The 15,230-nt window shown below is 37.8% G+C and overlaps 1 protein-coding gene across 1 annotated transcript in view; it reads right to left on the bottom strand.

Annotated features, from left to right (window-relative positions):
• The window catches only part of LOC139742817 (netrin-1-like), an 87,075-nt gene that overhangs the window by 28,694 nt on the left and 43,151 nt on the right, over positions 1-15,230 (bottom strand). The gene's annotated exons all lie outside the window — the stretch shown is intronic.

The following is a 15,230-nucleotide window of genomic DNA, read 5'->3' as shown; positions in this document are numbered from 1 at the left end:
TATGAAAGGAGATGGAGAATCGTTAGCTACCACCTGCAGTCAGAAATCCACTGCAAGACATCACAACGGAGCAAAAACACACACACACACTCCTACACAAAGACATATTTTAGCTGACAGTTATTTTGATACTCAAGACCCGTTATACAGTGTGCATTGTTTTACTTCATACAGTATACATGCCATGTGTGTATAGTTTGAAAAAAGATATTTTAATATTGTATATAAAGGGAAATACTTTCGCTCCCACACGCAATCACTATCAGGCTGAGACTCTCGAAAAATAGAACGTAACAAGGAGTCTTGGTAAAACAACATGATTCCCTTTATTTATCTGTAATAGTAAAGAGAAGTAATGAATTTCCGACCAACATAACTTTGGGACTACTACATAACATGGCTCTATGTAACTCGCATGTGTTGGAAGGGCAAAATCTTAAAAAGAGATCGATAAGTGATGCCAAAAACGAAACAAAAATACATAACACTTCATGCGAATATTGTGTTAATCACGTGTTACTAAGACACGTGAAATAAACAATAGTCAAAGTAATTGCTAGAGAACATTATGACGAAATGAATTATTTCCTTTCTTGTTCTTAACCCTTCTGTAAACGTAAAATTGACAACTGGAAACGTCACAAAGAGATATGAGGAAGGCGGATTACTTCCTTTTTCCTTTGACACTGCCGGACAATTTAATAGTTGGTGTATCAAATCTACCGATTTCTCTATCATAAGTGTCTCTCTACAAAATATTGTAATAGTTTCTTCATCAACCTGACACTCCTCTCCTAGCTAGGCACAGTTTTCACATACGATGAAATACATGTATGTTTTCATGCTTAGTTATGATATTGTCTGGGAAAACTGCGGAACACATTGCAGATGCTCATATGGTGTAAGATATTTTACTTACAAACATGGAACACTTCCAAAGTCTGTCATACTACGAAAAGTGAACTGGTGAAAACCAAGGAAGATTACCCCACTAATTCGTACAAGGAACTTCGGTTCAATATAGAATAATTCATCAAGAGAAAAGCAGTCTTCAACTGCTCTAAAACTGATAAGCCGTTATCTTCACCGGTATGCTATTGTGACAGAATTAATACAATGTATTGCGTCTGCACACGTCCAATTGACTGAAAAGGAGATTCAAATTTCTATGAATGAAGATCTGCAATTGTAATCAATCTCTTCAAATATGACAAGAGGAGAAGGCAGGCGGAAAGGAAAATCTTGCTTCGTTACGAGCTTGCACTTAACAAAAATCAAAGCGTGAACATGGCGAGCAAACCTGTTTGAAACGAAAAAAAAAATACAGAATTTATGGTTGGAGGGGTAAACGGAGGAATAGATAAACAAGGAATGTTATGGGAGGAAGAAGACACACACAACATAATATTTGTATGATAAGGGACACAGTAACAGGGTATAGCTCGCTTGAAAATATGATTTCATTCATAATTTCAAGTTGCAGTGCGCTCAAGTGCTCACATTCCGGCGGGCGCCGCCACCAGCAGACAAATGGTTATATTTCTTGCGAGGATGACAGAACGCTCTGGCCATATACCTAGGATGATTAATGGAGGTCAGCTACTGCGCTTGTTTTCCAACCTGGCGGCTGACAGATTTTAATGCGGATCATCCAGAACTGAGTAAATAATTCCTGGATTTTGATGACAAGATGGTGGCTGCTAAGAAGCACGTAAATATCAATCACAACCGCTTGAACTTCTGGATGATGTGGCATTAAGGTCACGTACTGAAACTAAAATATTCCCCTTCATTTTCGATGTTGTCGTTGTCGGATGGTTCGCCGCACATCTTGCGCATAGCACAGGTTAGTTCTTCCTGTGTTGAAGGGATGTGGGTGGGCACTTACTGATGTCTTCTGTCGGATGGCATGAATGACGGTCAATTGGATTACACGCATGCCGCAGTCAGGTTTGGCAGGAATTTCAGTGAAGACATATGGTTCGCATGAATTACGATATACGTGTCAGATCGACATCAAACTGTGATGCCATCAATAGGAATGATTATCGTACAGCATTTCGTGGTGTCTGGATGCTGGAAGCATCTCATCTCATAACCACGCGATACTATTGAATAGCTCAGGCATAAATTAGAGGCCCTTTTGTGACGCGACGCAGTTTCAATAGGGAAGTGGAAAGAGGAAACCTTGGTCCGACAACACCTGAACAGTAATGACATACCTCCGGTACTCCGGTAGCATATAAATGCCACTGAGAAGACCAGATGATTGTTCGCTTTCTCTACCTTTTCGGGTCCGAGAAGGCAAAAAGCGAGATATGAGATCCCGTCACTTCTCTCGAGTGGTTTTTGTTCACGATGACCCCGCTCTCCGCCCATTGTAATGCCTTCTACGTCGGTTGCTGTCTGTCGCAATTATTTTCCCATGAATTTGGCAGAATATTTGACCGATTGCTTCAAGAAGACATGGGGAATATTTGCCTTAATGTATCCTGGCAACTGGTCAAGGGAATGTATCATTCTTCAGAAGCAATGAATATTTGCAAAAGTAATACGTGTATTCTTAAAATCGACTTGTATTAAAATGAATTTAGGATCTTTGATGTGCAGAAGGAATAACTGCCAGAAGTTTCAGCGTTTGTGTTTAATGAAAAATGAGAAATGAATAAATAGCATTCAACTAGACATGTATGATACACCAAAAACTCGACAACGAATATTGCAAATTACATTCCCATTGCTGAATGGCCCCAAATTTGACATTTTTACATACTGATATTTAATACAGCAAACACGTAAGCTTAAACATGAATTACATTCACCGTACTGGCGACAGCATAATTCAAAATCACTACCATTGACTTATACTCCTCGGCATGGTTGTTGACAGGTTCGTTTGGTATTCCTCTCCAAGTCCTACGATATTTTCATTTCTCTCGCAGTTGCACATGTACCCACATTACTTTCTTTTCAATGTCATCTTTATAAAGGCCTTGTCGGTGCTCTTTTCTTTCTTTTTCTCTTTTGTGCATTGGTGTGTGCACGCACGCTTGTTCAGGCGTACTTGCATGCGTGGAGTGTGTGTGCGTAGATGTGTGTGCGTGATGACTTCTTTCCTGGGAACCTACTCCCGAAAGCATATGCTTTTCTGTAGGTTCTCCCACACATTATTTTCACCCTACCAAAAAAAGAAATAATAATGATAATAATAACATGACATCCTCTGTATCCTGTAACTTTAATTATTATAAAAAAAGTTTATTCTGTATGCATGGGATTTTCGTTACTATTGCTACTGCTACTATTGTTTGAGCTGTAGTCGCGTATGTAATTTGTGAGAAAAAATATCAATACCTGATATGAAAATAGAATATACATTCGAAGAAACTTCTCTTTAGGTTCAGCTCAGTTCAGTTCAGTTCAATGACATTTATATCCAGCAAAATAAATAAACATCCATACAAATAATAATGCGATCAATTTGAACATGCTGGGGCACATCTTTAGAAGTGAAGAACTTGTTACGAGTGTGCCTTTAACATAAATGCATATGATTTGCCATAACATGCGGTATCGTAAATTTAGATACAAATCCGTTGCAGAAACGCAATAGATGAATTAATTTTTTGTTCAAATTTTCCACAGGAATTGATAACAGTTAAATTTTGGTAATGCTGCCATTGATGTGTAGCCTTGACAGGGTAAAGGTATAGTCATTATGTTATATCATGTTTGTTTAAATCGAATTTGTAACATGTAACTGTTCTATAGATGCATTTCCGGTACGTGTACCGACCGGTACGTGTACCGAATGACACTTTTGGCTAATTTGGATTTTGTCAAAGTCTTATGGCCTATATGCCATTTTTGAATGATTCATTTTATTTCGTTTCAAAGCCGAATCGTTATAGTAGTGTAGAATTTAATTTCTTGATGGTGGCAGCCTCTTGTAATTCGCTTTTATGCATATTGTGATAATCTTCTACTTCATTAATTTAAAAAAAAAATTGTTTTTGAGTTGTGGTGATGTTTGTTCTAACAAGTGCAATATTTACATCAAAGTTTAATGAAGTGTCAGATTTCTGTTTGCATGCTGGATTGTTAGTATGTTGCATGTTATAAAATATGTCAAAGTTTATTTAGGATGAATGTCTTGAGATTTGGATCATACTTTGTTTAATGTTTTATGTGTTTATGTGTGTTGACTAGAAACAAGAAGGAATTTCCAAATGGACACTAAAGATTGAAATCAAAACTTAAATTTAACAGTACTATAGTGTCGTACATAGAAACAGTGACATGGGGCGAGAGAAAAAAAATAGACAAGAAGACGAAGAAAACGAAGACGAAGTAGAAGAAAGATAAGAATGTGGAGGAAGAAAAGAAAAAAAGGAAAAAGAAATAATAACAAGGAGATCATTCATTGTGCAGTAATAAAATTATTGGCTGATCTTCGTACACATCAAAAGGGGAAGAGGAAATGAGCACGAAGAGGAGGAGGAAGAAAATGATGACAGTATGGACGAGAGGAAAAAACGATTTGGGGAAAACAAACATCAAACAAAGTCTTGACAGGGAAATAAAGGAGAAAATTGGCATAGCTACTAGTCTAGTCATTTGGCTGCTATTCATCGTTACTTTGGCAAATGTTTGACTTCTCTTCAAGAAAGTGCGAAAGGAACAACGCCAATTCATTTACTTTGGTGGGTTTGAGAGAGAAGTTTGATTTGGACGTAGCCGTTCTCTCTATTCGTTATAGCCTTCGAGAGCGATGTGTAAATGGCTGGTTTGCCGTGCAATTGATACGTTTGTTCAGAGCAAACGATGGTCATTGTTCCGGTTACAGGGCACTTCAGCAAAAGGAAACGGGTGACAGTATTTTAACAATCACGGGGCGCGAAGCTAAACTGTAAGAACTGGATATTGAACTGTTCGAATCACAATTAGTAACTGTGCGATTTATAGGGCCAATGACAACGAGAAAGAGAGAAATTGAATAATAATCCGAATTATATTTCAGTGTGGAGCAATCAGAAAGCATTGAGTCATTTCTAAACATTTGCATAGCATAAGTAAAAGTACAGGAATAGCCAAAGTGACGCTTCAAATTTAATTCACTCACACTCCGGTGGGACTGAGAAGTATATATATATATGCGTGTTTGCTCGATCGACCCAACGTGTTAATTGCAAGAAGGTGTCGCAGATGTCAATATAACCGAAGGATGTTGCTACCATTTTAGTTCACCCGTCTGTGTTAATTGGAGACGTAAATTCCAAAATGATGATAACCGTGTTCCTGGGCTGAGCACACCTCTTAACAGCAATCTCATTTGACTCGTTTTGACGTAAATCAAGCTTTGTATACACAGGAGTTTACGGGTAGATCAAACATCAGTGTAGTCTAGCTTGACTACTGCAGTGTTAGTAACAATTATCATGTCTATTAGGACCATGGCAAGATGCGGACAAAGTGTATCTGCATGCATACTTTTCAGGAAAAAAAACCCCACACACTTAGAGCTAGAATGAACTCGGACTCGTGCGTCATATTCCCAGCTTCCAGCAACATCATTTGATGAGGGCATATAATGAATGTCATTTACTGAAGAATTACAAACTCTGTGATCTTTACAAAATTCCGTGCAAAACAAGTTTCAATGTATAATAGTGAGTGGCAATAGCGCCTTCGTGACTGTCAAATGAAACTAGATGTAATCGTAGCTTAGGACGTGTGACAGTGCAGTTGGTTGGAAGTTAATCTGAAAAGAAGGAGTAAAATTTTCTCAGCACAACGAAATTTTGTTCAAAATCGGATGAAAAATAAGAAACTTAATACATTTTGAAATTTCGCTAATTTTTCAGTCCCAGTTCTTGAACAGTCAATATGAATATGCAAATAGTGAAGTGATGATGTCATCCCCTCACAACTTGCCATGTAGCTTGTGAAATTTTGAAATTTCCATTCTTTCATTCAAACGCATTTACACCCCAGTATAAATCCTGATATATCTAACTGATCAATATTTTGAAAATATTCAACCGGGAATAGCATCATATTTTACGCTTTGATAACAGAAACATTTAATTTTTTTTCGTTGTTGTTGTAGGCCTACATGATCAATGCAAAAATGTAAGGTGATTACATCATCAGCTCTCTAATTTACATATTTATATCAACTGTACGAGAACTGTTCTGCAGAAATTAGACTAACTTCACAATTTCATAACTTCTCTATTTTTTCCCGATTTCGATAATATTAATTTTCACTGCTGTACTCGTAAGATTTTATTCTTTCTTATCAGACAAACTTATAAATGGACTGGAATTCCTCGTTTATATCCGTCTCCGAAAATGATTGAGACTTATCCCGATGTGAGGTACATTTATGGCTATGTAACCACTGTCGATCATAGAATTGACAAGTCGTTTTTGGTGGTGTTTCGAAATCTCTGTTGTCGTTCACATTAAATGTGTGTAGTGAAGCTCTCTTGTGTGTGGGAGTGCGTGCTCGCGCGTGCGTGCAGGGGTGGTAGGTGTGGGATGGACCTCTGTAGAGGTTGTCATGATCACGGTACACAGGAAGACAACTACAAGGATTACTGGTCTGTTTCATCATCGAGTTACAACTGCATCTCCATGATTTCATCGCTCTACGAACCTCCGCACACATGCATGCGATTAGCTTGCAAATTTCCCCAGATACTGCTACATTTGGCAAAACACACCAACGGTTAAATCGAAGGTCAACGTGGGAAATACTTTAGAATTTTCCCATGGCACGTCTACAAAATAAGGCTCTCACACTGCGTGTGTGTGTGTGTGTGTGTGTGTGTGTGTGTGTGTGTGCGCGTGTGTTTGTATGTGTGTACATATGTGTGTTTTGTTTTGTTATCAAAGAGTTGACGAAAAGCTAGCACAGAATTGGACACATGCGTCTGTATCTATGAAGTATGTCTTAAATGAAATGAAATATTCTATGACAAAACTATAAAAAAAAGACAAAATGAAATAATAACAAAACAAATCACACATTTATAGAATTTGCAGTCAAACGGTCGATGATCAATAATTTGATGACAGTCTATAGGACGTAAGTATTGGGCATAATGGAGTGAACACATCAGAGTGACTAATGGCCACATGTATTATTGAATCAAATGACACAAATGAAATATGCATACGTCATATGAATGACAGAATTCACATATTTTAAGTGACAACAATCAAATCATAGGATGTGTGGAGCTAAGCTGCATACTCATAATCACGAAAGCGATAACATTTCTGAAGAATATGTTATGCACTCCAGACAGAACGAAAACAATAAAAATAAAATCTGTTGTATTCGTATAGCTACTAAAGGCCATCTATGATGAATAATAATGCTCTATTAAATAAAAACTACCAACAAACATGATAAACTTGACTATTTACTCTAAAAAGCCACCGACGCCTCATACATTATCCAGCAAAGTTAATATCCTCCATTTTGGGAGATGGACACGAACATTATAAATTCATAGTTTGCTAGATTTACTGTAAAATTAGTGGCATTTTAAATAATGACGAGTACCAGGCATGCGATGTTTTGATCTCTTGTTAGCCGATTGGACACAATGTCATAAAACATAAACCATAACTATCGGAATTCTTCGCATGTCTCATTTTGCGCTAATTCCCTGGAGCTATTCATTCGCTGATTTCTTTCTCATAAAAGAGAATTTGCAAACGACAGCTATGGTAATTGGTTACTATAAAAATAGTATTTATTATACATATCATTTCATTCTAGAATATGATAAATGCATAAATGTTTATATTTGATAACTGTTTATATTTTGACACACATGCACACACTTATAGATACGCATTAGATACACGCACAAACACAAACAAGGGTATGTTGCCTTTGTATGTTGCGTTTTATTTAGAGGGCGATCTGCCAAAGTCCGGGCTTTAGTTCATTGTGTGTTCAGTTTTAGTTCAATGTGGCGAACGTTTGTCGACGCCTCCACTTCCGATTACGGCTGCTTTGCGTGTGCGCAAACACAGAATAAAAATGATAATTTCATGTCATCCTCCCGCATTCCCCTCAATGTAAACAAAACCATAAGTTCTTCCAACAGTCAAGGACAAACGAAGCGAATCTTTCAGCGTTTAGAGACATTTCCATGTGATCAGCGCTTGGTAAATAATGTGAACTCACGCACAGCTTATCTGCAGGCATCAGAGAAGTATGAAAGGATGCTCGCTGTAAAATGCCCACTAATAAATGTACCATTTGCAATTTATTCCTTTTTCGATCACACAAAGTAAGGAGTCTTCAATGCAAAAATCCTTTTCTATCATACGACTATTCATTGGGCAGTATTGGCCTCGTAGAAATAGCAGTGACGATAATCTTAAAATCCTAATATCAATATTTTCTTCACTATACAGGATGAGTACACCAAAAACGAAAATATATATATAGGCCTACTTGTGTGTGTGTGTGTGTGTGTGTGTGTGTGTGTGTGAGTGTGTTTTACTTTTACACACACATACGTGTATGTGTATGTCTCCGTAATCCATGTGTCATTTTTTTTTGTGGGGGGGGGGGGGGGGAGGTGGGTCGCGTGCCATCTATTTAGCGAAGGGAAGGAGAGTATATCGAAGACGGTCAAGTAAATGATAACACTCCAATTGAAAACACTAGGGAAAAGGGTAACTGACGATTTTAATTCGTGCAATGAGCAACTCCTGCATAAACACTTCCTTGTGAAATCAGAGTTAGATATCAATCAACCGGAAATGGTTTCTTGCTTGCCAAATTTTGACATTTTCTTTGTCGGTGACATCACTGACAAGAGAACCGCTTTGAAAGAAAAAAAAAAGTTTACATGATTGTTTCTACGATGGAAAGCATTGGTAATTACAAGTGTATTTCTCTCGGAGAAATCTTCAGGTGTCGTGTGTTTTCATGTTAAGGTATGCGAACAATTCTTTTGGAGAGAGAGAGAGAGCAGTCGGAGAGGGTGTATATGGGGAGGGAGGATTCCAACTCTCCGTGATATTGATGTACAACGAACATGAAAATGGCAATTTAATCCTATGATTTATAGATGATTAAACATGCTTCAAACTCAGGACAAACATGATAGTCAGAATAATATATGTAGTTAGGATTTGAGCAATGTCTTTATGTTTCCATGTGTACAATTTTAATTCATTGTTGATTCCCAATTTTAATCTGGATAGATTATGTACCTAGAATGTGCATCTAAATATATAACCAAATCTCATGAAAACGAGAGTCAACTTCTCTTCGTACAGTTCGTATGAACAGTGGCGTAGACACGTCATATAAGGAAGGGACAACGTGATAAGTGAGTCACACCTAAAGCTGATATACAGATGTAGGCCCTACATAAACTTAAGTAAGTACATACACATCCATATGTAGCATGAGTCGTTTATACAATTTGCAAGCAGTCATCTGCATAGGAAAAATGTCATGATTTTAGCAGAATAGAGATTGTTTAATGATCACGAGAGTGAACAAGCTCTGAATTTTGTATTTTTGATTTTCTTTTTTTTTTTTTTTGCTTTGTGGGATTGCAGAAGATTTATTATCTACATTCTGCCCTTTGGCGAAATTATGGTAAAATAGAGGGATGGGAAATAACGTATATGTATATATGTATGTGTGTATATATAAATATATATATATATATATGTTTGTTGTTCTGTTTGTTGTTGGGTTTTTTTTTTGCAACTCCTTCCCCTCCTTCGTCTGATGAGCATGTAGATATATAGAAACGTGTCATGACAACAAGAACTTTTTTTTACCATGCCAAAATGATCGTATTGATCAATGGAAAAGTTTTGAAAGCCCTCCTTTTTAATTCAATTCAAATGAAATTGTATTTCAAAAAGCACATTTTTGTCGATACAAGTTCAAGGGAAAATACAATATATACAACAGTAGATATATATACATCTACATGCAAAACTAATGTTCAAAATAATTGTGTTATTGGAAAAGAGAGGCCCGCGTAAAAGACAAGCTTGTAGAAATGTGGGCCACTCTACCTGTTGGTAGAGAAACCACGCAGTCGTGGAGCTCGGGAGGTAATTTTCTGCGATATATCAGAAAGATTCTTTTACTTCTTTGGGGACAGTGGGAACAGCTTTCTCCTTCATCGCAGCCATTTTCTTCGAATCAATATGCAAGAGCAAGTGAGCAGATCACACTCGTGTGTATGCACTCGTCTGTTCTGATTGCACTGCAATGTGTTTACCATTGGGAGAAGTGATTTTAAAACGGTTCGAGATACCACATTTGATGCACATATTGTGTTCGTCACTTGTATCACAAAACGTCATACCATTTGAAAATTTTGCAATTAAGCCTAAAATTTAAGGAGATATCACTAATTTTCTCAATAAACCGTAACTGTAGACGGTTTAGGGTAGAAACATAACTATTGTTCACATTTTGTATATTTTTAAGCACTTTTAAGCATCCATAAAAGTTCCCAAACTCCTTTAAAAAAATGATGTATTTGACGTGTTGGAAACTAGTGGCATACAGCCTCCCACTTAATTTATGCAACATGTGACAACCTACAGTCGTATTTGATGACGTTTTGTCGACTTTGATGGTCGACAGTTGTACTGTAAGTGCTTTAATCAGAGAGCTTGTTGGGAAGAAAGGAACATCGAAATGTCGTGAGGGGGAAAAGTAACAACGCAAACGTAGAGAATAGAGAGAGAGGGAGAGAATGTGCGTAAGGGCTGTAGTATTATGATTCACGCCACCATAACGCAAATCACGTAGACTAAGATCGCGCAGAGTTTGCATTTGTCAACTTTCCGCTGTGTCCCAAACCATGAAATGGGGCACTGCTTTACGCGTGCAATCACTCTGGTCTTGTACTGAAACGGAGTATAGTTTCAAACAACATTGAATCACTGTGTGCATACAAAATTGATTTTGCATGATGATTCAAAAGATGTTAAAAATGCAGCCCCATCCAGACAAGAGCTGATGTGCATCACGTCGTTCCTACCATGCCTACAGAGTATCAGTTTCTCCAGAAATCGCTATATCGAATGAAAATACTTTACATAAAAAACCTTGTGTAGTAGCTCAGCACTTTTAGAGAACTAGGAAATGAACTCTCCTTGTACGGAAGTCAACCAGCACCTCTCAAAACATTGTCAACCTTTCGTATACTTTGAACTCGTTCGCGGAAGCACGGAGGATACATTAACCGTGATATTCAATTCCACTGCCAACAGATCTCAGTGTAATGTCTACGCTCCCAACGTTATATATTACCACTATTTCCATCTCTGATTAGACTTTGCAGGCCAGGGTCAAGAGTTACCCGTCAAAACAAGAAATATTTCAAAGTGTAACGAGACCAATGCCAATCGCAGCCTTAGTGGCGATAGCGATCTGAAGGTCCCAGTGCTGACTGCCTAATGACTCCAACATGGGTGCCCCGCTTGTACGAGCCGGGTGACAGCCTTGTCATGAGGAAGTGCGAACTGAAGCTCGCTCTTCGGTTGGTTCAAAGGACGATGACCTCGTTGACCCTGACGATGGTATCGAATGCAAATATCCGCAATAATCATCAACTCGACCTGCGCAGTCGGTACCGTGGAACTCAGTGGGCCGATTCCGTTTCGTCGGTGACGACTGCAAAGCTCTCCCTCTCGAGAGTAACTGAGGTAGTCCTATCGCCATTTCTGAGTCTGGCGGACTCTCTATGAACGGCGAGAGAAGATCAGACTGAGAGGAAGTCCCTCCCCCCCCCCCCCCCCCCCTTCAAGACGAGCGAAATGGACAGTAATTGGTAGTAATCAGCGCTACTGAGCTTGTAATTTTCACAAGTTAATAACTGACACACTGAAATTATACAATGTAAGTGTCAAGTGACCAATGTGCCATCGAACAGGGCATGGGTTTATAGAATGAACCTGAGTAATGTTATCGTGGTGTGATGTGTGTTGACTTCTGAGACTGGTTACATCATTCTGAGCGGCAGCAATAAGATCTTTGTCCATGTCCATATTAACTACACAGTAATTTGTGATTATACTGTTGTGATAAAGAAATCCTCCAATGGGTTGAGGGAGACAACGTATAATCTTGTTAAAATCGATGAATTCCTATGACCTCGTATGGGCGGGATTTAACAAAAAATAAACAAAAACAAAGCATGATTATCACCTAAACACATGATATTACCATGGATCTAAATGGTGGATGTAGCCCTGTTTCCCTTTACGCTTGGAACAAGGCTGGTTATGGTGGTCTTTCCATTTTTCTTATCTAATAAACAGGACGCTTCCTTATCTTAGCTTTAGCAGGTTGTCTTTTCTCCTCGCTTCGAAACAAGTCGTCTGCTACCCTTCTCGTTCCGAATAAAGCACCAAGGCAAGTTTTGGGAAATCTGCTTATTGTTGTACATTCTTTTCATTGTACATAGGGTGCATAAGTTTCAATGAGGCGTCTTCTGGCAGCACGTTTCAATCCAATATCATTTCGATTGTAAGTTGAATACAATATAGGTAGAATGGACAAAAATTAATCACAGTAGAAATCCGATCAAACTCTGAATTTATAATACGATGGTTATAAAATTCTAACTGCTTACATTGCTTACAATCCATGTGCACGCAAGATGAGGTGATCATTTTTTTTTTTGTAATCTACACGAATGTAATCACACTAGGCCTATTACAAATGAATAAATCAAACCATTCCTGCAATGACCTAGAAACTCTGAATGAATTTTAAAGGAAGGACAAACTAATTATGATTGCAACATTATGAACCCGTAAAACGTGTCTGTCATAATGGTTTTTATTAACAAACAAAAGATGATGGGTTGTGAGGCATTGACATCGGGACCAAATTTGTATCTCATAATTGTATTGTTGTTTCAGTATAATTTTAAAGTTCCGAATATACAAATCTTTGATGAAAGGTTCATGTCCAATTGAACACACTCACTCAAATTCAGTATTTCTATTGTCATGTGCAAATATGATTACTATGACAGCTGACATGTAATGGCACTGCAAAATATACAATATCATAGTCGTGAATGTACAGCTGTATTCTAAAGGCGTTTGCTTTGGGACTGACATCTTTCAACAATAATAATGAAATTTGTTAATAGAAAACATGGGTCACTGACATATCATACAAAGGGAAAACAAACGTTCAACTTTCAATGTACTGATCAAGAATTCGCTAAAATCATCCCTCTCTCTCTCTCTCTATCTTTATTTCTCTTTCCCTGCTAGTTTCATAAAAAAACGGTCAAAAAACTGCCCACCATGTACGCGCACTTCTTGTTTGTCATGCACAAAAAAACTAAAAAAAAAAAAAAAAATGAAAGGGTGACGCCAACAGAAAATTGGACAAGGCGACGCGAAAATTCATAGCTGCGGGGAAATATGATTTGGGCCAGAAAGTGAACTGCAGAGTTCGGGTGATGAATGAATGGATGGTCGTCGGTAGGGATCCCATTTGTTGTTAAGAACTCCTAGCACCTTATTTCCTATATGGTTTGATGACATCCTCCAGCATAAGTAAACTCTCCTCCCCTCCCCCACCCTCACCTCCCTTCCCCCAAGTCAAATTGTCTTTTCTTCCTCTGACAGTACATTCAGAACACTAAGATGCTCGTTTCATCTTGATCAACTTTTCGTATGCTTTAATGCATTATTTGTTTGCGATATTTGATGAAAGGTTCATGTCCAATTGAACACACTCACTCAAATTCAGTATTTCTATTGTCATGTGCAAATATGATTACTATGACAGCTGACATGTAATGGCACTGCAAAATATACAATATCATAGTCGTGAATGTACAGCTGTATTCTAAAGGCGTTTGCTTTGGGACTGACATCTTTCAACAATAATAATGAAATTTGTTAATAGAAAACATGGGTCACTGACATATCATACAAAGGGAAAACAAACGTTACGATGACACTTTAATTTTCTTTCATGTGCCTCTTAGGCAAACATTCCAAGAGAAGTAGGAGAATCCACCAGGTCTCATTATCTGTATTCAAATACATTGTCGACACATCACTCTGGATGCAAATGAGTATGTTTTCTTAAGTACGACCTTGACGGAGAGACAGGGAAGCACTATGGTATTGTTAAATGCGAAGTGCAACTACTACAATTTCTTGGATCATGCGTGGATTTAATTTTGCGTTAATATAAGACAGGCCGTATCAACACATGAAAAGTGCACTTCGTCTTCTCCCGACCCATTTACGCTGCAGAGCATGGCGTCGAATGCCAGTAACCAAATCTTCCGATGACTCATAATTCTCTTGCCTACACGCATAATAGTCTGCAAAATTTAATTTGGCCTCATGAAGTTACGACAGGCTGAAGAACGAATGCGTGCATGGAACAAAAGGACTTGGTGTTAGGGCCATACGGCCTCCATGAAAAGAGAAAGCACTAATGATTCACTCAAAATACACTGTTGATAAAATCAGCGACGAATTTTGGTATCGTTTCTAGTGAAAGAAATTTTAATCCCTATAGGGTAACAATACTCTATACTTAAGTTGACAATGATGACAAGAAAGCAAGCAAACTGAGCAGAAGAGTAAGACTCGTTAGAATCGAGTCAAAATCAAGAATTTACAGAATGTGAAGAGCGACATTTGATTTTACGCTATTGATTGCAGTTAAGTTAAGTTCAATGATACTAGGTGAAATTAAGGCAAATGATTTCTGAAACAAGAAGTAAAATAAGACAAAATATCAGAACCACCACCTCCCTTTAAACATTCTACAACGGGTAAATACTCTTCTGTCATATATAGGCCTCAATGGTCACATCTTGTCCACCAGCTGTGAAAGTTATTACGAATAATCAAGATGGCGCCTTACTCTGCTTAAAAGCATCCGTGTCCTGTACATTGAAATTGAAGTCAAACTGTGAACCCCTGTAGAACAGACATTTTTACACATCACTCTTGATTCATATTTATCATATCGCTGTTTTTAAAGGCTCTTCGATAAGAATAAGTCGTAATATGTTAATGTGCTAAAATATCTTATTCCATCTAATTCATTATTTCATCGAGAAAAAGGGAAAGTACATGAAAGTGAATACGTAATATCATGTATTGGCATTTTACATGGTCTAAAGAAAAGAAAATCATTGTTCATATCTCTCATCCGGATCATGATT

This window comes from Diadema antillarum, unplaced genomic scaffold (genome assembly GCF_040938485.1).
Source record: "Diadema antillarum isolate AM-2024a unplaced genomic scaffold, OU_Dant_1.0 seq00001021_RagTag, whole genome shotgun sequence".
NCBI classification, from domain to species: domain Eukaryota; kingdom Metazoa; phylum Echinodermata; class Echinoidea; order Diadematoida; family Diadematidae; genus Diadema; species Diadema antillarum.
The sequence above is the reverse complement of the archived record's forward strand: the minus strand, read 5'-3'. Positions and strand labels throughout refer to the sequence as shown.